Genomic DNA, 23,757 nt, shown 5'->3' on the forward strand with positions numbered 1-23,757 from the left:
CTACCGCATATAAATTTATTTGGATTTTTTGTAGAACGTTTATTGTCAAACAGGTAGTTCGGCATTTTTCTGTTAAATTATATGCCAATTCTTTTATAAAGAGCCTTCTTTTATGTAGTTTGTTCCTATTATATTGAGGATTTACATGCATATATAACACATAGGTATGCGTTAATTACCGCCAAATCTAAAATATTATAAAATAAGCAAAGTGGCCACCTTCTAGTCCCTCTTTTGCAGGTATAAGCTGACACTAATTTATCTGTTGTATCTACACCTCCTTTGGTTCTATTGTATTCTAAAATAATTTCTGGTTTCTTATGTTCTTGCAATGACACCTGGTCATCTAAATGCATCGAGGACAAAAGAATAACAGATTTACCCTTTTTAGGACTATATGAAACTAAAGTCATATTCTTCTGAAACCCAAAAATTGATGGTAGGGCTTCTTTATTTTTATTTGGTAGAAATTCAACTGGAATAAAAGTTGCTAAATGGTACTCAGTAAAAAAATTATCCGTGGTTATGTTTCGCCCAGAATTCTGAACATCTTTTATAAGTCGTAAAATCACATTTCTGCTCTGATGTACGTCACGGGGCTGATTTTCTGCTTTTCCCGTATACACTTTTGCACAATACACATACGCAGTTTTGACACCAGATAAAAGCCATAATGTAATTCCAAATTTCCCACGTGGTTTTGTTGGAATATACTGTCTGAAGGGACACTTACCTCTAAATGGTACAAGTTGTTCGTCGACAGTGAGGTTTTCATATGGAACAAACATTTTGGGAAGTGCTACAAATAATTCAAGAAACTTCTAATTAGAGCTAACTTGTCGTGCCTCCGTCGAATAGGTCTATCCTCTTTATTATCAAATCGTAAAAAGCAGCTGATGTTACAAAATCGTTTCAGAGCCATAGTAGCTCTAAAAATGAGCCTACCATCAGAATTGTTCCAAAGTTCCTGCAGAGATTCTTCGGCACCTTTATGAACACCAGCCAGAAGAAGTAAACCTTGAATAAAAATGCAAAATTTTAAGTTAATTTATTTTATAACTGTAATGAGAGTATTTGCCTAGAAAAGCTTCTAACTCTTCCAGTGATATTTCTTTTACAGTTAACATTTTTTCATTACATATGCGACCACGTTCTCTGTTAGTTTCCACTAAGAGTAAATTGAGCATTTCATCAATGAAAAACAATCTCATTGAAGATATAGGTTCATCGGTCATTCGTTGAGTGGCATATCTGGTGGGACCTGGCACAGGATTTAGTATATTGATGGATCTAAACAATATACAACGCAATTAGTAAAACCCACAAATTTAGTAAGAAAGTATGTGTAGCACTTGAGCCACCACTTACCTTACACGTGACTGACGTGGTGGATATTTGTTCCAAACTGTCCCATCGTGGGCAGTATATTGTAAATCTTCTTGTTTAGGAACTTCTATTTGATTTTCCGAATTTTCGCTTTCATCTTTGTCATCATCAACCGTAGATACATGATCTTCTTCAAAAAATTCTTCATCTACTAACTCTTCATCACTAGTGACGGTTTCTAAATTGGTAGATTCATCTTCATTTTCTGAGTCTTCTTCAAGGATTTTTCGTAATTCCTCTTCCGAGAGTTCTCTCCTGGAGCTCATTTTTCAGCAAGCGCCTATTATTCTGTTTTTCACAAATGATTGTACACCACACTCTCAACTCTAAACTTCAAGCGATCAAATCTGGTACATCACTAAAGATACTCGACAAACGCTTCCGACAATAGAACCCATAAAATCTAATCACCCTTCTCAGAAAAATAAACAAAACAAACATCACGCACATTTGGAAACACTTCTGGGTACAGGTGGACCCATAAACAACAGATGTGTTTCTTTCATTTCAAAGAAAACCAAACTGATATTTCAAAACTCAAGTTTTGAAATTTTTCGGCTAAAATAGTGTGCAATTTTCGTCTAGCGCGTATGTTCTGAGTATCCCACTTGGTCAATTTGTAACCCAAAATCTCTGTTGTGACGTATGTGAGAGCCGTTACGATTGATCTTGCGCCACATAAAGTGTCATTGTTTTTAATTTGGGTGATGCTTTTTTTGGTGCGTCGGTCTTCTAATAAATTTATCATTCTGCGACGGCCGCTACCTATAGGCATCTTAAAAATTTGAGTATCAAATTTTGTGTCTGCCAAAAGCACAATGTCGCTAGATGTTAATATGTTTTCCAATTGCTGCAATAAATCGTCCATATTGATATCTGTTGTTACTTTCGTCGATATAGGATGATTAAAATTGTCATTGCGAGCAATTATGCGAATTTTATCCCCTTTTTTGTAGTCACACTGCTTCTTTGCATCGGTCAGTGCGTCCTCCAAAAGAGTTCTCAAATACTCTTGGTCGGTTCTAAGAGAACCCCCTGTATACTGACCACAAGAGAGCTGTAATCTATGTAGGTACGCACAAAAAGTAGTTTACGCGCTAAAACCTTAATGACCAATTTTGAACCATTTGGAAAATTAACCAAAAATTTCAAAAAAAAAACTAAAACTTTCAAAAAACTTTAAAAAATTATCAAAAGCGTTTGCATTCTTCTAAGAGTTTTATACTTTTCTCTCGCAATTGCAGCAAGTTTTGTTACTTGAACCGCCCTACTTAAGGGCATGTTAACAAATAAATTCTCGACTTTGTGTCCTTGTATTTATACATCTGTGTCCTTCTGTCTGCATGTCTCTGCTATCCTCTGCTACTCTCTGTTAGCTTGTTACTGATGGCGTCTGCTTGTCTCTGCTACCCTCTGCTACTCTCTGTTAGTGTGTCACTGATGACGCAAAGATAAATATAGTGATAGGTCCACACTCATCTGGTTACAGAAACAGAAGAATCGGAGGTATTTGATGCAAAACATTATCTTTTCCTTGTGATTGTAAATACACAATACTAGGTTTTATATACAAGGGTTTAAACCGCTGGTTATTTTTGAAAAAACAACCCGCGATTAATACACGTAGCCTTGGTTTTTGTTTTGTTACAATTCCCGATTATTAGTGGCTACATCAACCAATATTATAGTCTATGTGTTGAAAAAATACATATACTGTCAAATAATTGTTATTAGACACTAGAAATATGTACAAAAACAAATACATCTACATGAGTATTATTAAAACAGTAACAGGTTAATAGAGAAGATAATGAGGGAACAGAGAGAGAGCTCAGAAACTACGGGTGAACATATGGACTATCTATATAACCAACTTCTGGACTACTCTATATTGCCTATTTTACTACATAGGTATATATATATATAGGTATATATATATATAGGTATATATATATATAGGTATATATATATATATATATATATATATATATATATATATATATATATATATATATATATATATATATATATATATATATATTATACCTGCGTTGTTTAACCTGCTTTATTTTGTTCTGTTTGATGTATAATGTATCATCTTCTTTTATCTCTATTATCAAATTTACCGTCTTGTGGTGATTTAAGATCTACTTCATTTGTCTTTTCCTACATTTTCCTTATCATATTTTTCATGTCGTCTATTGTGGTAACAGTCAAGATTATCATTTACAGAACATATTATACGTTATATAGGTTATACATGAAACACGTAGGTACCCAACGAACAAAAATTAAAATAGTTCGATCTTGCTATACTGTTTTTAATAACAAACAGTTAAATAGAATAACTGCTGTGTTTTTTTAGATAAGTTGAGTAAGGAACCGTTAAAAATCTGTGTCATAAAACAGCTAACAAAATTGTACCTAATAACGGTTATTAATAAAAAATTGGTAATTGTTTTTCGTAACGTCTTTTAATAAAAACAATTGTACAGATTGTGGGAACGTGATTGTTATCAGTACTATTTTTTCCTTTGGTAGGTTACATTATCTTGAGGTCTACCATCAAGTTAGCAAAACAATTTCCGCGGTTAGATATAGAGGTTTTACAAAGCAAGTCGAAGGACAAGGTTTGATACTGCCCCAACATATGTACACTATAAAAAGCCTGTTCAAAACCGATTGCGTCTTAGAAGGTGTCTATCATCTGCTGAATTAACATCATCTGAAGCCTCCAGGTATGTTATTCTTATATTTTTTATTTTTTAATATTTATTTTTTTTATACATGACCATGCCTACTTATAAAAATTGCTTATCCTCTTTAATGATCTCTGATTTAAAGGAATTATTTTTTCAAATATCTGTTTGTTTTGTATCATTTTCTCTGTCTTCTTTGTCCTTTTAGGTATTTGAAAACTTTGTAATCCATATTTTGCGCCTTCTTTACATGTTGCAATAGAGTGTTTTATTACTTATTTATAATGGTTTTTTCGTAGTGGGTGTTTTGGTTGAAGATTATAATCCATTATACGGGTAGTGCTTCCGTATATAGTACCGATGACTCATATAGTTATGTCTTCCATGTTGGGATTCTACCAAACGAATACCAACAGTTGCGTTACCTTAAATTTCAGGATGGTTCTTAAGGAAAAGTTTAGTTTATACATAGTATTTATTTAAAAAATGATCTTTGACTTCTTTATGTAAAAAGTTGTTAATAACGTTTGTACATTTAGATCTAACAAACTCCTTTTGACTATCATTAAGTGGTCTGATTATTGATTCAATATCAGAAAGTGAATTTGGAACTCTAATATTTAATTTAGAAGGACATAAAGAAAATTTAGGCCCTAGTGTTAAAAATTTTTTAATTTCAAAAGAAAAATGAATATATGTTAAATTTTTAAACCATTTTTCTTGAAATTTTATCTTATCAAAAGCTTCAATTTTTAATTTATTAAACTTATTAATTTGTATTCTTTTGATTTTATGAAATTCTGTAGTGTATTTAATTCTCTGTCTACGATTAAATTCATTAAATGTATGGAAATTTAAGACATTATAAGCCTTGGTACGTAACTCATGTAATTGTTTTTCAAAAAAGTCAATATCAGCAAAAGTGATTTTTAATCTATAAATTAATAATATTTCTTCCTAACCTGTCACACAATTTCCGAGCATCATGATGAATATTCCCAGTGCGATGATGTAAAAGGGAATTAACATTAACAAGGCCATATATAGATAGATAGAATTTATTCATCCACAAAGTTTACACAATTCTTACAACAACTGTATAAATCTTATCGGACTAGTCAAAATTTTTGTACAAAAGAGTACAATATACAGGGTGTTTCAAAAAGGTATGTCATAAATTAAATCACGCATTTCGGGGACAAAAATACATTGATTGAATCCAACTTACCTTAGTACAAAAGTGTAAACAAAAAAAGTTACAGCCCTTTGAAGTTACAAAATAAAAATTGTTTTTTTGCATTATTTCCTAAACTACTTGACATTTTGTAATAAAAATGGACACGTTACTTTCTTGTTCTGAAATCATTTTTTATACAAAAGAAACAACAAAATCTTAGCGCACAGAAAAATTTTAAGGGGGGTGTGCAGCCCTAAATCCCCCCAAACTTTTGAGTACGTTCAAATCAAATGAATTTTGTGACATCATTAGTTTAACACATTATTTTTAAAACTTTTTTGCCATTTATCACTTTTTAGAAGAACTAGTTTTTTCCTAGTTGGCCATAAAATTACAATTAGTTTCTACTGATACAATAATTACAAACAGTTCTATCAATAATAGTCAATAATTTGAAGCTATCATTTATTGTGTGAATAAGATTAATATTAAAAATTTTGATATTACAATGGCCTACACATTTCAGGAAATGGCAGATAAAGTTGGTTCAGATTAAATTATGATTTCAATAAACTATCGGGAATATCGTAGGTGAATGTCAAGGAAATAGCAGCCGCAAGGCGTTATGCAGTAAAATACCCCAATCGAAATACACCCGATAGCCGATTATTTCTGACCATTGATCGTCGTTTACGGGAAACGGGTACATTCCAACCGCAAGTTGCTGGCAATAGTGGTCGTCCAATAATGGATGCAGCTGATAAAGACATTTTAGAATTCATTGAAGAAGTCCCTGGAACAAGTACAAGGGTAATAGCTGCTCAACTAAATGTTCCTCAGGTAAGGATTTGAAGGCGTTTGAAAGGTCAGCTGCTTAAATCCTATCGCTTAACAACGGTTCAAGAGTTATTGGTTGAAGATTATCCTAAAAGGATTGGATTTTGCGATTGGTTGTTAATAAAAAACACTCGAAATGTTAATTTTATTAGAAATATTTTGTTTACCGACGAGGCTACCTTTAGTAGAAATGGAATAACAAAACCATCATAACGAGCACATTTGGGCCGACGAAAATCCTCACGCCAAAAAAAAACGACTCATTACCAAATGACTTTCAAAGTTAATGTTTGGGTAGAAATTGTTGATATCAATCTAATAGACCCAGTATTTCTTCCCAACAATTTAAATGGAGATAATTATTTGCAGTTCTTGGCAAACGATTTACAAGAGTATTTGGAAGAAGTGAATATTGCAATAAGGCAAAATATGTGGATTCTACAAGATGGCGCTCCACCGCATTACAGTAATGAAGTCCGGGAATACCTTTGCAGGCAGTATCCTGGTCGGTGGATTGGAAGGGGTCGTGACGCACCTATTTCTTGGCCACCCAGAAGTCCAGGTCTTAACCCCATGGACTTTTGCTTTTGGGGGTTTATGAAAGAGAAAGTGTATTCTGTAACAATAGAGGACGAACAACAATTGAGGGTTAGAATAATTGAAGCTTCAAATCAATTTCGTCAGAAAAATATGATTTTCCAGCGCATTCGGTTTTCCTTATTAAAACGATACCGAATGTGTATTGAAGAAAATGGGTCATTTTGAACCTTTATTGTAATATCATATTTATAGAGGTTATAGACATTTTTGTACTTGTTAATTCATTTAAGAAATTTATTTAGTTGCACGTAATTTTTTAAAGGTTAATGAAAAGGGCCGTAACTCAATAAAAACTGTTTTTCGAAAAAAGTGATACGAGCCAAAAAGTTTTAAAAATAATGTGTTAAACTAATGATGCCACAAAATTTATTTGATTTGAACGTACTCAAAAGTTTGGGGGGATTTAGGGCTGCACATCCCTCTTAAAATTTTTCTGTGCGCTTAGATTTTGTTGTTTCTTTTGTATGAAAAATACTTTCAGAACAAGAAAGTAACGTGTTCATTTTTATTATAAAATGTGAAAGTAGTGTTACGATAAATATACTGGCCTAACTTTTATGACTAATTATTCTGTTTTATTGTAGAAATTTCGGTGGAAGTCTAGATTCAAATTATGGTGAATTCTCCAACTTGATGTTCTCGACTATTCCAGTATATCAGGATTTCGTATATAAATACAACATTTTTATATGGAGAGTCAGTTAATTCTGAACCCGCGCTCGCGAATTTGTTACGTACGGATATAATATATAAATTATTGTCAGATAAGTTAATATAAATAAAGAAATAAATTAAATCCGTAAGTGTTATAAATATTGAACCTTTTAATAAATTCACAACAAATGGTGTCAGAGTGAGATCGAACATAAATTAGACTTATAATAATAATACAAGTGAATATAAAATAAATTGTGAAAATGACGACGATTTATGAGCTGACAGTGACTACTTTAAGAAGACATCTAGAAGACAGAGAATTAGCTTCTACCGGAAAAAAGGCTGAGTTAGTCCAACGACTAAAGAACGCTTTGCTAGAAGAAGGACTAGATCCAGAGACTTATATATTTGAAGACAAACATGATGCTGTCATCTCGTCGATTTCGAAATTAGAGAACAAAGTTTCTGGCGATATTTCGAAAGTTTCCGGCGACATCGCTTCTTTAGAAAGCAAAGTCACTTCTGAGATGTCTGCCCTGGACGATAGAATATCTTCGTTAAAAAACCAAGTTGCTGCCGATATGTTAGCCTTCGAAGAAAAGATTAAAGAGATGGAAAGGAAGATGGAAGAAACAGGGACAGCAGAGAGAGGTAACAATCCGATTACAGTGGAGATAAAAGAAGACGAGACGAAATTTAAGTTGGAGACACGGCCGAAATTTGAAGGAAGTGGAGGTTCTATTCATGTTAAAGTCCCAACTTTCGACGGAAAATCATCATGGAACAACTACATGAAACAGTTCGAATCAGCCGCAAGAGCAAATGGATGGTCTGAAAAAGAAAAGGCTGTAAACCTGACTATCGCTCTTCGAGGAGATGCCTTAGATGTGCTTCAGACCATAGCCGTAGAGGAGACCGATGATTTCGAACAACTGAAGAAGAGGTTAAATATGCGATATGGCCACGAACATTTGGAGCATGTATATCAGTCACAGCTTAAAAATCGTAGACAGAAGAAAGATGAGGCTCTTCAAGAATATGAGGTAGATATTGCCAGATTAGTACGATATGCTTATCCAACAGCTCCCGAAGACATGATGGAAAAATTGGCCGTTCAAACGTTTATTGATGGTCTTCGTGATCATGAAATGCAGAGAACACTGCGATTAGCTCGTCACAAGACGCTGGTTGATGTCCTATCCGCCGCCCTCGAATATGAGTCAGCTACGCAGGCCTCTGGCGGTTACAGTAAAGTTAGGACTGTAAAAGAGGAAGAAGATGAAGATAAACTTGACCAGCTCGTTAATATGATGAAAAGCATGACATACAAGAAAACGAAGACCATCAGATGCTGGAATTGTGGCGAAATAGGACACGTACGAAGCTCCTGTAAGCACCCTAGGTACGACGCAAATCAAGAAACTCACCATCAGGAAAACTAGAACGGGTCAGCCTTAGGGGGGCAGCTTCGACCCAAAACTTTTCCAAAGACCCTCTCATACTAATAGCTTCTTTGAAATGTCGTGAAGATAGTGTATATGTAGATGGAGACATAAATGGTAAAAAGCATACGTTGTTGGTGGATACCGGAGCGACCAGAACCATTATACGCCCGACAGTTATAAACAGCCGAAAGAAACTGTTACCAACGAGGTTACGACTTCGGACCGCTACAGGTGGAAATGCCAACATTCATGGAGAAATCCAGGTACAATTGGGAATTGGGGCAGAAAAGTTTGTCCATACTGTTATAGTTGCTGACATCGAAGAGGATGTTATATTAGGAATGGACGTAATGAATATGCATGGATTCCAATTGGATTTTAAGAATAAGGTAATCAAAGTTGGCAACGAGGAGGTATTTCTCCATCCACATAATGACAACACTGTGCAAGCAGCCATTACAGAAGATACAGTCGTGCCTGCGAGAAGCGAAACGATCATAGTAGCGCGACTACAGGGAATTGTAGACGAAGGGAGACCTGTTATGATGGAGCCTTGGAACCACGACGATGAGGTTGGTCGTGGAATCATAATTGGAAAGGAATTGGTGACTTCGGCTAAAGAAATTCCTGTGAGACTTATCAATGTCAACGACTACCCAGTGACCATAAAGAAAGAGACAAAAGTAGGAACTTGTGTACCTGTGACATCCATAATCCGTCAGGCGACAACATCTGATAATTCCAACGACAAATTCGACCAAATGGTTGCAGTTGCAGGACAGTCTCTAAATCAGATGGAGAAAAGGAAATTAAGGGAATTTCTGCGGCAGTATCGTGATATTTTCGTACCGAAAGGAGGAAAGACGGGAAGAACTACCGTTGTTAAGCATAAAATTGATACTGGTAATGCTAAGCCAATTCGTCAAACAGCTCGACGATTACCACAGGCGAAGAGAGAGGAAGCTGAAACGATTGTTCAGGAAATGAAGAAAGACGGGGTGATAGAACCTTCTACGAGTCCATGGGTCTCTCCGGTGGTCCTGGTTAAGAAGAAAGACGGAACGACGAGGTTCTGTGTGGATTACCGTTTGCTGAACAACGTTACCAAGAAAGATAGTTATCCTCTGCCTCGGATCGATGACACATTGGACACATTGGCTGGAAGTAAATTGTTTTCTACTTTAGATTTGAAGTCTGGATACTGGCAGGTAGAAATGGACCCAGTCGATAAAGAAAAGACAGCCTTCACCACAGGATCTGGATTGTGGCAATTCAACGTTATGCCATTTGGACTTTGTAATGCTCCTGCGACATTTGAGAGGCTTATGGAAAATGTGTTGAGAGGGTTATCTTGGAAAACATGCCTGGTTTATTTAGATGACATAATCGTCTTGGGGGAGACATTCGAAGATCATTTGAGGAATTTAGAAAACGTTTTTAATCGACTTAAAGCTGCCCAATTGATGCTAAACCCCAAGAAGTGCCAGCTATTTCAAGGTAAAGTCAATTATCTGGGTCATATAGTCAGTAAAGAAGGAGTGGCCGTGGATAAAGGAAAAATCGATTCCATTAAGGAATGGCCAAAACCAACTGACAAACATCAAGTGAGAAGTTTTCTTGGACTATGTACTTACTACCGGAGGTTTATTAAGAAGTTTGCAGATATCGCTAAGCCATTAACGCGACTTACGGAGGAAGCAAGAGATTACCGCTGGGATACAGACTGCCAAAATGCCTTTGAGACCTTGAAAAAGCATTTAATAACAGCACCAATTTTAGGGTATCCACTGCCAGAAGGAGAGTTCATCTTAAATACAGATGCAAGTAATGTGGGAATTGGAGGAGTGCTGTCTCAGATTCAAGGAGGACAGGAACGAGTCCTCGGATATTTTAGTAAAGTTCTTTCAAAACCTGAGCGGAATTATTGCGTCACGAGGAGAGAACTTCTAGCAGTAGTTAAATCAGTAGAGCACTTCTATCAATACCTCTATGGCAGAAAGTTTCTAATCCGAACCGACCATGCCGCCCTTAAGTGGTTGATGCAGTTTAAGAATCCAGAGGGTCAGATAGCCAGGTGGATCGAACGACTCCAAGAATACGATTTTAAGATTGAGCACCGGGCCGGAGTTAGCCATAGAAACGCTGATTCTCTTTCCAGAAGGCCATGCCCAGCAGAGTGTTCCCACTGCAACAAAACGGAATCCAAGGAAGCAGCAGTGCTAAGAACAACGATGGTCAACGACGACTGGACGCCTATTAAGATCAGAGAAGAACAAGAAAGAGATCCAGTTATACAGAAAATTCGAAAATGGAAAGAGGAAAACCGTCGACCACCTTGGCAAGAAATATCAAACCTATGCTCAGTAGTTAAGACGTATTGGGCCCAGTGGGACTCATTTATCATGGAAGATGGCTTGCTTAAACGAGTCCTGGAAAATGATGACGGTTCGGAAAAGAGAAGACAGTTGGTGATCCCAAAGAGCAGAATAGCGGAAGTACTTCGTCAGTTACACGACAGTCCATCGGGAGGGCATTTTGGTGTAAGGAAAACCCTTCAGCGAATTCGGGAACGGTTTTATTGGATGAACAGTTCCGACGATGTAAAAGACTGGTGTAAGAAATGTACTATTTGTGCCACGAGTAACGGGCCTTACCGAAAAGGGAGAGCTCCTATGAGACAATATAATGTTGGAAGCCCGTTTGAAAGAATAGCTTTGGACATCGCTGGGCCATTTCCAGAAAGTGAAAACGGAGGCAAGTACATGCTGGTAGTAATGGATTACTTCACTAAGTGGGTCGAGATTTACGCACTTCCAGACCAGAAGGCCGCCACCGTTGCAGATAAGTTGATCCAAGAATATATCAGCCGATTTGGAGTGCCTTTGGAGATCCATAGTGACCAAGGCAGGAACTTCGAAAGCGATCTATTCCAAGGAATATGTGATAGACTAGGCATGAAGAAAACAAGAACTACCGCGTATCATCCGCAATCGGATGGTATGGTAGAACGAATGAATAGGACAGTTGGCAAGTATTTGACAAAGATGGTGTCCGATCATCAGCGAGACTGGGACCAATACCTTCCGTTCTTCACAATGGCCTACAGATCTGCTGTTAACGAATCAACAGGCCAGACACCAGCCAAAGTCCTATTCGGACGCGAAATGCGACTACCTTGTGATCTCGAGTTTGGATGTAAACCTGGAGAAGATGTAGCAGGTGAAGATTATGTGATCGAATTACGAAGAAGAATGGACGATGTACATGAGTTGGTCCGTTCCCACCTTCAGATCGCTAGCGACAGAATGAAGAAACGGTACGATACACAAGCCGAAAAGGGTTGCTTTAAGAAGAACGACAAAGTATGGCTGTATAATCCCAAGAAGCGAAAAGGTTGTTCTCCCAAATTGCAGCAGTTTTGGGAAGGTCCATACCTCATTATGGAGAAGATCAACGATGTCATCTACCGAATAATCAAGATTCCGAAGGGAAAGCCGATGATAGTACATCATAACCGGCTGGCGTCTTTCGAAGGTGACCACGACGTAGATGAAGAAGTGGAAGTAAACCAAGTCCACGATGTGTCTGACCTCACGTTTGAGGAATTCATGGGTGCCTATGGAGGTACCGGTAAAGCGAGACATGGTGTTACCACTGAAGAAAAGCAAGATCTACTCGCGCTCCCCGATGACTACTCGCTGGCCCTCACCATCCCGGCCAGTATCAAAGACGCACCAGGGTTGGCATCCGTCTTTCGAAGGAAGTTTGGTCGAGTTGCAGAACTTCAATGCCAGGTGCCAGCTCCCGGTAAAACCTTGAAACTCCAAGATGCATCACGTTACCTTTTCTACCTGGTAACAAAAGACACTGCCCGTGACCAACCTACCTACCGAGATGTATGGGAAGCCTTACTTCAATTGAGAGAGCACGTACTAGAGTCCGACGTGCAAAAGTTAGCCATGCCAAAGTTGGAGTGCCGCCAATTAGATTGGAGGGTTATCCGAAATATGGTGGAGGAGATCTTTAAAGACACCGAAGTCCAGGTGTTAGTCTGTTGCAATCCGCATAGTTACTGGTGCGGAGAGAAAACCGTCCCTTGTCATTTTTATACAACTGGAAGTTGTAAAAGAGGGTCCAGTTGCCGATACCAGCATACAGTTCCGGTTCCAGTCCCGACAAGGTTCCAGGAGGAACCATCTTTTAAGAGGGGGGCAATGTTACGATAAATATACTGGCCTAACTTTTATGACTAATTATTCTGTTTTATTGTAGAAATTTCGGTGGAAGTCTAGATTCAAATTATGGTGAATTCTCCAACTTGATGTTCTCGACTATTCCAGTATATCAGGATTTCGTATATAAATACAACATTTTTATATGGAGAGTCAGTTAATTCTGAACCCGCGCTCGCGAATTTGTTACGTACGGATATAATATATAAATTATTGTCAGATAAGTTAATATAAATAAAGAAATAAATTAAATCCGTAAGTGTTATAAATATTGAACCTTTTAATAAATTCACAACAGTAGTTTAGGAGATAATGCAAAAAAACAATTTCTATTTTGTAACTTCAAAGGGCTGTAACTTTTTTTGTGTACACTTTTGTACTAAGGTAAGTTGGATTCAATAAATTTATTTGTGTCCCCGGAATGTGTGATTTAATTTATGACATACCTTTTTGAAACACCCTGTATAGTAAAAGTACACATGATTAAAATAAAACAGTGATTACAATAAAATAAATAAGAAATAAAAAATACAAATACAAATTTAGAACTATTGTTGCAAAAATGTTAAAAATTTAAAAATCCATCAACACTGTAGAATGTGTCCATTAAAAATGAATACACAGTTTGGCGAAAACCTTTATGTGAAGAATTACTGAGAGTTAATATATTGACTATTTTATTGTAACATTTTATTCCAATATATTCAGGTGCATGTTGGGATACACCTAATCTAGAGAAAGGCTGTCGAAAATTTGATTTACCTCTAGTATCATGTGAGTGAATGTCTTCATTTCTGTCAAACTTGAGCTTGTTTTCCTCAATGTGCAATATTAATTGGAAAATTAAAAGGCTAGGTAATGTTAAAATATTAGACTTCTTAAATATTGGCTTGCAACTATCTGAAAATGGAACACCATACATACTTCTTAAAACTTTCGTTTGAGCTATAAATGCCCGTTCAAGATGAGATGAGCAACCCCAAAATATTAAGCCATGCTGAAGTACAGACTGGACTAAACTAAAGTAAATCATTCGCAATATATCAAATGAGACAGTTTCTCTTAAATTACGCATTATATAGCTACATGTACTTAACTTTGCTGATATATGATTTACGTGAATTTCCCATGCAAGTTTATGATCTAGGGTTACCCCCAAAAATTTCGTTGTAGTATAACTTTCTACTGATTTGTCATCCACATGTAAATAAAAGTCAGAATTTAGAGTTAAGTTTTTTGGTAAGAAACGCATAAAACATGTTTTTGTTACGTTGAGCTTGAGTCCATTACTTTTACAATATGTGCTAAATTCAGTAGACGCAACATTGGTATTTTCCACCATTTGTATGGGTTCACGGTGAGACATGAGAATATTGGTATCATCAGCATACTAAACAATTTCATCTGGCATTGAACAAAACGTGTTTAGATCACTTACAAATATAATGAAAAATAAAGACCCCAGTATTGAGCCTTGAGGTACACCCATCGTACATTGAAGTGGCCTCGACGTTACATTTTCCACTGTGACTACTTGAGTTCTATTACTTAGATAAGATAGGGCCCAATTGTACGGTATACCACGCACTCCAATATCCTGTAATTTTTGTAATAAGAGTTCACAATCAACCGTATCAAATGCACGACTAAGGTCATAAAAAAGACCCAACACATTTAATTTATCATTTAATGCTTTATAAATAAATTGAAGACAGTCAGAAATAGCAGTATTTGTAGATTTCTTTTTTCTAAACCCGTTTTGAATAACAGGAAGAATTTTAAAATGTTCTAAATAATCTGTTAATCTATTTGCATAGGCTGCTTCAAATATTTTAGAGAACTGACTTGACACACAAATCAGTCTATAGTTTGTAATATCCGTTGGAAATCCTTTATTTTTAAAAATAGGGATTCCTTTCTGGAAATATTCCGCATGTAAATGATTCATTTATGAGGTAAGATAGTGGCATTTTCCAAAACTTTTTCATCAATTTCGTCTACCCCTGCAGCTGTTTTAGAAGCAGTTTTTAATACAATAGATATAACTTCTTTTTCAGTGATTGGTGATAAAAAGATACTTGAATTAAATTGCTCAATTTGTATGGTACGGTTTACAACTGATAGTTAATTATTTTTTACAGCATTAATAAAATAATTGTTGATTTGATCAGCTTTATGATAATTTTGTAAGTCACCGTTGTTACTAAAAGATATTAAATTTTGATTTGATTGACAGTTTTTACCTCTATTTTTATTAATTATTTTCTAACTTTCCTTCATTACATTATTGCTGTTTTCTTAATTTTATTATCATATTGTTCCTTTTAATGTTTTTCAACAATTTTTTGATATTCTTGTTTAAATTTCTTGTATCGTTCCGAATACTGTGGGTTATTGAGTTGTTTTCTTAATCCATTCATCTGACACAATAATTGATCATGCAAACCCTTAATATGAGGTGCAAACCACGTTTTTTGTTTTGGTCTCGTAGTTACTCTACGTTTTAAGAAAGTAGTATTATAATAATATAAGACAGTATCATAAAATATTGAAAATTTTTCTTCAAAACTACTAGCCACATATAGATCAACCCAATCAATATTAGCTAAAATATTTTAAAAAGTTATTAAGTTAGCATCGCATAAGTTACTGGTAAAAACAGTTTGAGGATTTTTTCAAGTAACTTTCATATCAAAAGCACATAATTGATAAGTATGATCTGATAGAAATGTGTCACATACACTCACCTTTTGAACATCTAAATTGGAAAAAAAGTTGTCAATACACGTTGAAGCATTTTTAGTAATTCTAGTAGGTACATTTATGTGAAATTTAATTCGTCTTTTAATTCAAAGTTGACAGCACACATAAAACATTTGTTTTGGTTTTCGTTAGTTGGTAGTTCTCTAATAATAATATCAGCATCTTTAAACACTTCCTGATCTTTTAGATAATCGAAGATAGTTTCTGTTGTGACACTTCGTTTAACTCTAGAAAGGTAAAGCCAAGCCTTTCTTTGAACTCCTAAGTCGGTAGTTTTATCATTTTCACCGTAGTTCTTTTTTGTTTGTACAGTTTTCTTCTTTGAGTGGACTAACGTAAAACCATCATTGCCTTGTCCCAAATCTTCATTTATATTTACTAAAGTTTGCATTTTATTTAGCTGTGCATTACTAAGATCTGCAGATGTTGAATTATTTTCAGGGCTTCTACTACTTTCGGCAACAGTTGGCAACACCGGTGTTTGGAATTTATTTGTAATTCTATAATTTGGAGTTAATTGTTTGATATGACTAAGGTGTTTTTTGTCTGACTCATTTAAAACTGGTTGAATAACAGGTTCAGTTTTTGCTTCCATTTGGCTTATCTTTTCTTGTAGATAACGATTGTTTTGTTTTAAAAGAGAATTATTTTCTAGTAATAAATTAAATTTTTTTTTTCTCTTTTTCTTTTATAATATTTTTAAGTAGCTCATTTTCTTTGTATAGATCGGGTTTAACTTGGAAATTCTCCTCATCGTCATTAGATTTCTCGTTTGTTTCACAGCAAATTATTCGTGTGTCACAAATTTTGATGCACTGAAGCCTACTTCTGGTTACACATGACAAATGAAAAACATTTCCTCACTGTACACAAACTAGGATTTTAGTAGCTTTACTTTGACAGCACTTAAATTGTTTCTCTAGGAAATTTTCGTCACTAACTAGAGAGAGCACATTTAAACGCTGCTCACCAGTCGGCGCTATCTTAAACTATCGGCGCCATATTAAATAACGCCATTTGTAACATGTCCACGGAAACATCCATTAGATCTACATTTCAACAAAAAAGTCTTCTGGTTGTGTAAAGCAGCAAGTTTGACGGTAATTCTAGTCCACTCCTTCAGAATTCTGACTGTGGATTTCCCATAATCGTTTCGGATGTCATCGAAAGAACCCATATTTTTCTACAAGATTAAGAAAAAAGAAGTACTTGTGACTCGTTTGGAAAAATTATATAAATAATTTTTGGATGGGTTGGAGTCAATAAAAGGGGCTATTATGTAACTATTTTTTATCTCGAGCTTTCAATTGTGTTTACAATTATTATTTTTAAGAGCTGCTAAAAAATATAAAATATCTTATAAAGTGGAACTAGCAAAAATATATTAACTCACCAAATAAAATTAGTTTGGTTAATAAACTTGCTGCTAAACATATTTCAAAAATACTATTTTAAAAATTAGCTTATGTAATAAATGTTTCTGAAAAAAAAAACCGGACCTGATTCCGAACCACAAAGTGCAAAGAACCACATTAAAAGTAATATACCTGTTTAATAAAGTTAGTGTTGTACGAAGAGCTAAAAACGTGAGTAGAAGGACATTAATTAGATTGAAATAATATATTTACTTTGGAAATCGAACTAAATAAAATCATCATATCAACACAACACCCGACTGGTTTTTTTTATCAACAACAATTAAAATCAGAGCCGTATCAACCATTCAACCAATCAACATTCAGAATCACATGTCTTAAACTACGATCACTTTCGGGATTTTTTTTAATGGAATAGACATTAGTCTTTCGGGATTTACTAAATGAGACATACGGAGCTAAAGACGTTTATAATATTGTTAAGGATTATACAGCAGATTTAACATCACTCATTAAAATGCTTGTAGACACTCATGCTCATTTTACTGACTCAAAATTAAAAAAACCGAATCACACGACTACGCAAAAAGCTAGAAAAACTGTTAGAACATGAAACATCTGAACCCGATAGTGATTCATGTGTTTCAACTAAATAATAAATCGCCTTCAATAGTATATTACAATGGAATTTAAATGGGTATTATACCCATTTAATCATGCTACAGCTTCTTCTCGCAAAGCATGCACCAGATCTTATTTCTTTACAAGAACCCCACTTTAAAAATAACACAATGCACAACCTGCAAGGTTATACTGGATTTTGCACCAATCGACCCAATCAGAATTATGCCAGTGGAGGAGTAGCTCTATATATAAAGTCAAATATACCTGTCCAAAAAATAAACCTCATAACTAATATCAAAGCAGTAGCCGTAACATTACTGGTCCCACTAAAGTTCAATATTTGTAGCATCTATATTTCACCAGATCAAACTAAATCCGAATTACTTAATCTTCTCCAACAAATTCCCTCACCTCGAATAATCACGGAAGATTTTAATGGCTATAACATTACATGGGGGTCAAATAAAACAACACCGAGGGGAAATATGTTAGAAAACGTTTTTAACTCTATGAACCTATGCCTACTCAACGACGGCTCTCCAACAAGATTCAATATGGCTCCGGGAACATTTTCCGCCATTGATCTCACCATATGTGAATCTTCGTTGCTCACCCAATTCGATTGGGTAGCACTAAAAGATTTATATAGTAGTGACCACTTCCTAATCTTAATAAAACTTACCGCTAATTTAAACATAAACACAATACCAACTCAAAATGGAAACTAAAAAAGGCAAATTGGATTGAATTGAAGAAAATTGTATCAGACAGAATGAATCAGATTAAAATTTCAGACTCCATTGATGACACATTCACGTGCTTCAATCAGCTTATACTTGATAGTGCTAATATAGCCATAGGAAAATCTCAACTTAAAAAAAAACACAAACCAGTTCCCTGGTGGAATACACAATGTGAGGTCGCTATTAAACTAAGTAAGAGAATTTCGAACCGATACAAAAAGTATCTATTAACAGATCTATTATCAGAGTACAAAAAACGTATAGCTGAAGCCAGAAGAACCATAAAAAAAGCAAACAAGAATCATGGCAGAAATACATATCTAGCATAAACAGCAGTACAGATACATCATCCGTTTGGAAAAAAGTTAAAAAAATAACAGGACAGCACACCTACCAACAAATTGTAAGTCTGGAGAAAGAAAGAACGTTACTAACTGACCCACAGGATATAGTAAATGAACTAGCTGATACCTATTAAAAATTCTCATCCAGCCAAATTTACGGTAACGAATTCCTAACCTACAAACAAGAGGAGGAGGCAGTACCTATTACAATCTCTAACGATTTTAACCCAATCAATATACCTCTTAGTTATGGGGAGCTTCAAGAAGCAGTTAATAGCATGAAAGATACTTTACCAGGTCCAGATGACATACCAATACAATTTATTAAAATAGTAGCAAAAAGAGTTTCTGCTCAAAATTTTTAATATTATTTGGTCACAAAAATCATTCCCAAAAATCTGGAAAAATGCCATCGTTATCCCGAGTATCAAAGCAAATAAAGATAAATTACACCCAGATTCATATCGTCCTATCTCATTACCATGTTCCTCATGTAAACTTATGGAAAAAATAGTTAACAAAAGATTAATATGGACCTTGGAACACAATGATTAACTTATCATCGAACAAGCTGGATTTAGACCAGGCAGATCTACAAACGACAACATTATCGATCTGAAAACGCTATTCAAGAAGCTTTTAAAAATAACCAAAAATGTATGGCAATTTACTTTGACATAACTAATGCATTTGACAAAGTATGGAAACACCGTATATTGAACATTCTAAAAAAGCTGGTATATCAAGGAAATATTTTGGCCTACATAAGCAATTTTTTAACGCAAAGAACATTTCAAGTCCGAGCAAACGGTCTAATATCTTATATTAGAGAACAACAAAATGAAATCCCACAAGGATCGATTATCAGTCCTACTCTATTTTTAATAGCAGTAAACGATATAATAAAAATCATTGCGAAACCTATTCAGGCAAGACTATATGCTGATGAACTGATTCTTTACATCAAAGGCAAGAACGTTAATAATATTAAAAGAACACTTAAATAAACTAGTAAATTGGTCCCTAAGGTCTGGTTTTAGTTTTTGTTCCAATAAAACAAAATGTACCTATACTATTTTCAAAGAAACATGTCGAGGATAAACCAAACCTCACTCTTGAGAATCAAAATCTTTCCTATACAAACGAAATAAAATTCCTAGGAATGATATTTGATCAACAGTTAAATTGAAAAAGTCATATTCAGCAGTTTAAAATGTGTGTTTTTCGAAGAATGCTGAAGATTTCGTGGACAGAGCACGTGACCAATAACTAGGTGCTGAGAAGAATAAGGAGAGAGAGAACTCCTAAATATTGTGAACAACAGAAAAACGAGTTATCTAGGACATATTTACAGAGAAGAAGAATATAACTTTCTACGACTCGTAGTAATGGAAGGGAAAGTAGAAGGAAAAAGAGGTCCAGGAAGGAAAAAATGCTCCTGGCTGAAGAATGTAAGAGACTGGACAGGCATGGGCACACATTCGATACTAAGAACAGCTCAAGATAGAGAGCAATTTGCTGTAGTTATAGCCACCCTTCCGTAATAAAGAAGAAACCTTAAGAATAAGTGTAAACAGCATTTTATTTAAATTAATTTATTCAACAAAAAACATAATATAGTTAAGGAATACTTATTTCTATAATTAGGCATATTAGGCTATAAGTGAGTAAAATATTTTTTTACTGGGTATTGAAATTTTTCTTACGAATTGTCAGCAACAGCCGGCAACGAGTGGTAAATAAAAGTTCAGTGATTAAAAATACTATAAGACTAAGATTAGTAGATATTATATAATTTTATATAAATGTATTCTTTTCGCCTATCCGATTTAGCAAATCGCTCTATGATTGCATCAACATCTAGAGAAATTTCAGGATGCATATTGATGAGTGCTAAACCAGTTAACCTTTCTGCAGAAGTTCTATTTCTAAGCCAAGTCTTTAGACGCTTAAGCGTAGAACGCTCTGCTGTTGCTGCACTGACTGGCAGTGTAATTAATATTTGCAGAAATATTCTGATATTTGGATACATATGAATATCGCAGTTTTCTAATACTTCTAAAATATAATCAGAAAGTTTTCCATTATTTTGCACGACTCTTTTCCACTTTTGAATCCACAGTGAAAACTCTTGTTCTACTGTGGAATATGCAGTAAGTAGTTGGTCCAATAATATCCTGGAAGGTGTCAACAATTTTTTTAATGCAACTTTATCTTCTGGTGTGTTATCAGTTTTAAGTAAAACTTTGTTTACTTCATAGTAAAGTTTGCTAAAAACAGATTCAGCATTTGATCTTTTATTTTGAAGAATGCATTTAGTGTCCTCTATGGCCTCAGTAGCCTACTTAAAATCTAATTTTGGCGACTGAAAAAGACGACTAAGTGATACAGTTGTACCTAAAACATAACTAAGACAACTGTTTCACAGTTTCATCTTGTACAGCAGCCCCAAGTTCCTTTATTTGTATTCGCTAACGTATCAGACAGAGCTAATGCAACAACAATATTCACTTTGATATTTATTATAGATAAAAAGCATGTGGTGTTCGTGTGTATCAAGGTATAAAAAATGCTTATTAAAAGCTTAAAACTTTTATTTTAAAGAAGATCTTTTCGGAATTGAATCATTCCATCATCAGTTTTATAAAAAGTATATATATATATATATATATATATATATATATATATATATATATATATATATATATATATATATATATAATATTGAGTAATTTAGAAAAAAGAAAGATTTTTATTACAGACCACTTTACCCGATAATTCGAACGTATTTATATATATATATATATATATATATATATATATATATATATATATATATATATATATATATATATATATACTACAAAAAATAATACAGAAGTAAACTGATCTTTACATACAGGACGTTTGTATTTTTATTCTCATGTTTTCTTACGTTGTCATCAAATGCTTGTTTGTTTTGGTGTGCAAATTTCCACAAACGTAGCAGAAATAGAATTATTAAAATATAATAACTACGATTATTACATATACATGGTACGCCACAAAATCCACCTTTTGAGGACTTCTTTGTCATATAACATTGGTGCGTCGCTATTTCCACAAAATTGCAACAATTTCTACACATCGAATACCCACACTCGTACTGGTTTTTTACAAAGTTTATTGCAACTTCGACATTTAAAGACTCTTTTACAAGTTTATGTGTGGTTAAACAAGTGGTCTCCAGATCGTAAAAAGTGAAAAGAAAATCTTTTGATGGGGGAGTACCAAAATCGGCCTGCCTATAACAAAGATGATCACTAGGACAATTTTTTTCGCAAGTTTTGCAGAATATCTCTCCACAGACATGGTTTTTAGTGTAAATCTTGTAACAGGTCTGACACCTTTTAATTTTGTCACATACAGATCCTAGGTGAGCATTTTTTTTATTGTATAATGGCTTTGGCATAGCCAATTAGCCAAACTAGGTGAGCATTGAAACACGACTCACCGTAGAAGTTTCGACCACATTGCTCACACGGAACTTTTACATCTTTGGAACAAGTAGGAGTTTGACGACAAGAAAAGTATGTACCACCACACCTGTGTCCATTTTTATTGTTATAAGGTTAATGATACCCCTCGCAATAATATCTACACAAAGACTACAGAAACACAAACTACGAAACCGGATCCACCTGCCCCAGATACGCTATTGTTAGACCAATCGACACATGAAAACCTAGAGCCACTGACGTATGATGAATGGATACATATTGTGGACTAGTATGTAACTGAAGAAGTGTTTGTGGGAGAGAAGATGGGTATTTTACTTCAGACCGTATTTTTATCGTTTTCCACCTAATGTCTACAATCCTGTAATAATACTATAAAATATAAAAAATTGCATTAATTGCAATACTTTTGCAACTTGCCTACGTCTTTACGCAATTTTACTTAACTTTATTCCTTGCTGGGCAGGTTATGTGTTTTGTTTTCTATATGACTAAATTATATACCTAGTAACTTCCTCAGTCCCTTTTCCTATGGCTCTTGGCGTTCTCCAAAAACGTTCTACTTTTTTGTTTAATACATTTCCAGAAAGGTATCTCAAGCCTCGCTATAGATATCTATATTATACAATATTTTTTATTATATATTGAACAAAGGTCTTTTACTTTCGTCTTCGCTATAAATATGGTTTATCGCCAGATATTTGTACGCTTTTTGTTTTTTGTTAGGTGCTTGTTAATTCTATACGAGTATTTAACCTAATTTTTGCACGAGATGCTGCACTGCCGGCTTATTAACTGGCAGGGAAGGTTGGTGGAAATATCTGTTGTTCTGTTCCTTTACTTACTGAATCTAGCTCACAAGACGCTTCAGTTTTAGGTACTGAAAAGGCACACATCTCTCGTTACTTATGGCTCCTTTGCTTTGTGATATAATAGTCTTGTACACATAGAAGTACGGTGAGTAACCTGCATGTTTTTTACTATCCAGTATAGTTATTTTTTAAATAAATAAAAATAAATAAAACGAAATGTAAATAGAAATGAAACTTCTATAAATAAATTTCTATTTAAATGGGAATAAGCCACAATTAAAGGTTAAAATACGTTTATTGACGTTTCAATTTCCACTTCGGAAATCGTTCTCAAAATACAAACATTAGTAAATTAATTTATTATTTATATGACATATTAATATGACATATTAATGACATATTAATTTATTCAAATAAATTGATATGTCAAATGAAATGAAATATCAAATTCAATGTCAAATAATATATGCAATGATATGTCTAGTTAAATGAAATATCAAATAAAATGAAGCGTCAAATGAACTGAAATGTCAAATGAAATGTAATTTCTAATGAAACGAAATGT

The 23,757-nt window shown here is 34.5% G+C and overlaps 1 long non-coding RNA gene across 1 annotated transcript in view; it reads left to right on the top strand.

Annotated features, from left to right (window-relative positions):
• Positions 1-23,757, top strand: part of LOC140439643 (uncharacterized) — a 37,642-nt gene that overhangs the window by 10,754 nt on the left and 3,131 nt on the right. The window contains exons 4-5 of the long non-coding RNA XR_011950672.1: positions 3,928-4,124; positions 23,252-23,337. This is a non-coding gene — a long non-coding RNA (uncharacterized lncRNA). The remainder of the gene's footprint in view (positions 1-3,927; positions 4,125-23,251; positions 23,338-23,757) is intronic.

Source organism: Diabrotica undecimpunctata, chromosome 4, assembly GCF_040954645.1.
Source record: "Diabrotica undecimpunctata isolate CICGRU chromosome 4, icDiaUnde3, whole genome shotgun sequence".
Lineage (NCBI taxonomy): Eukaryota > Metazoa > Arthropoda > Insecta > Coleoptera > Chrysomelidae > Diabrotica > Diabrotica undecimpunctata.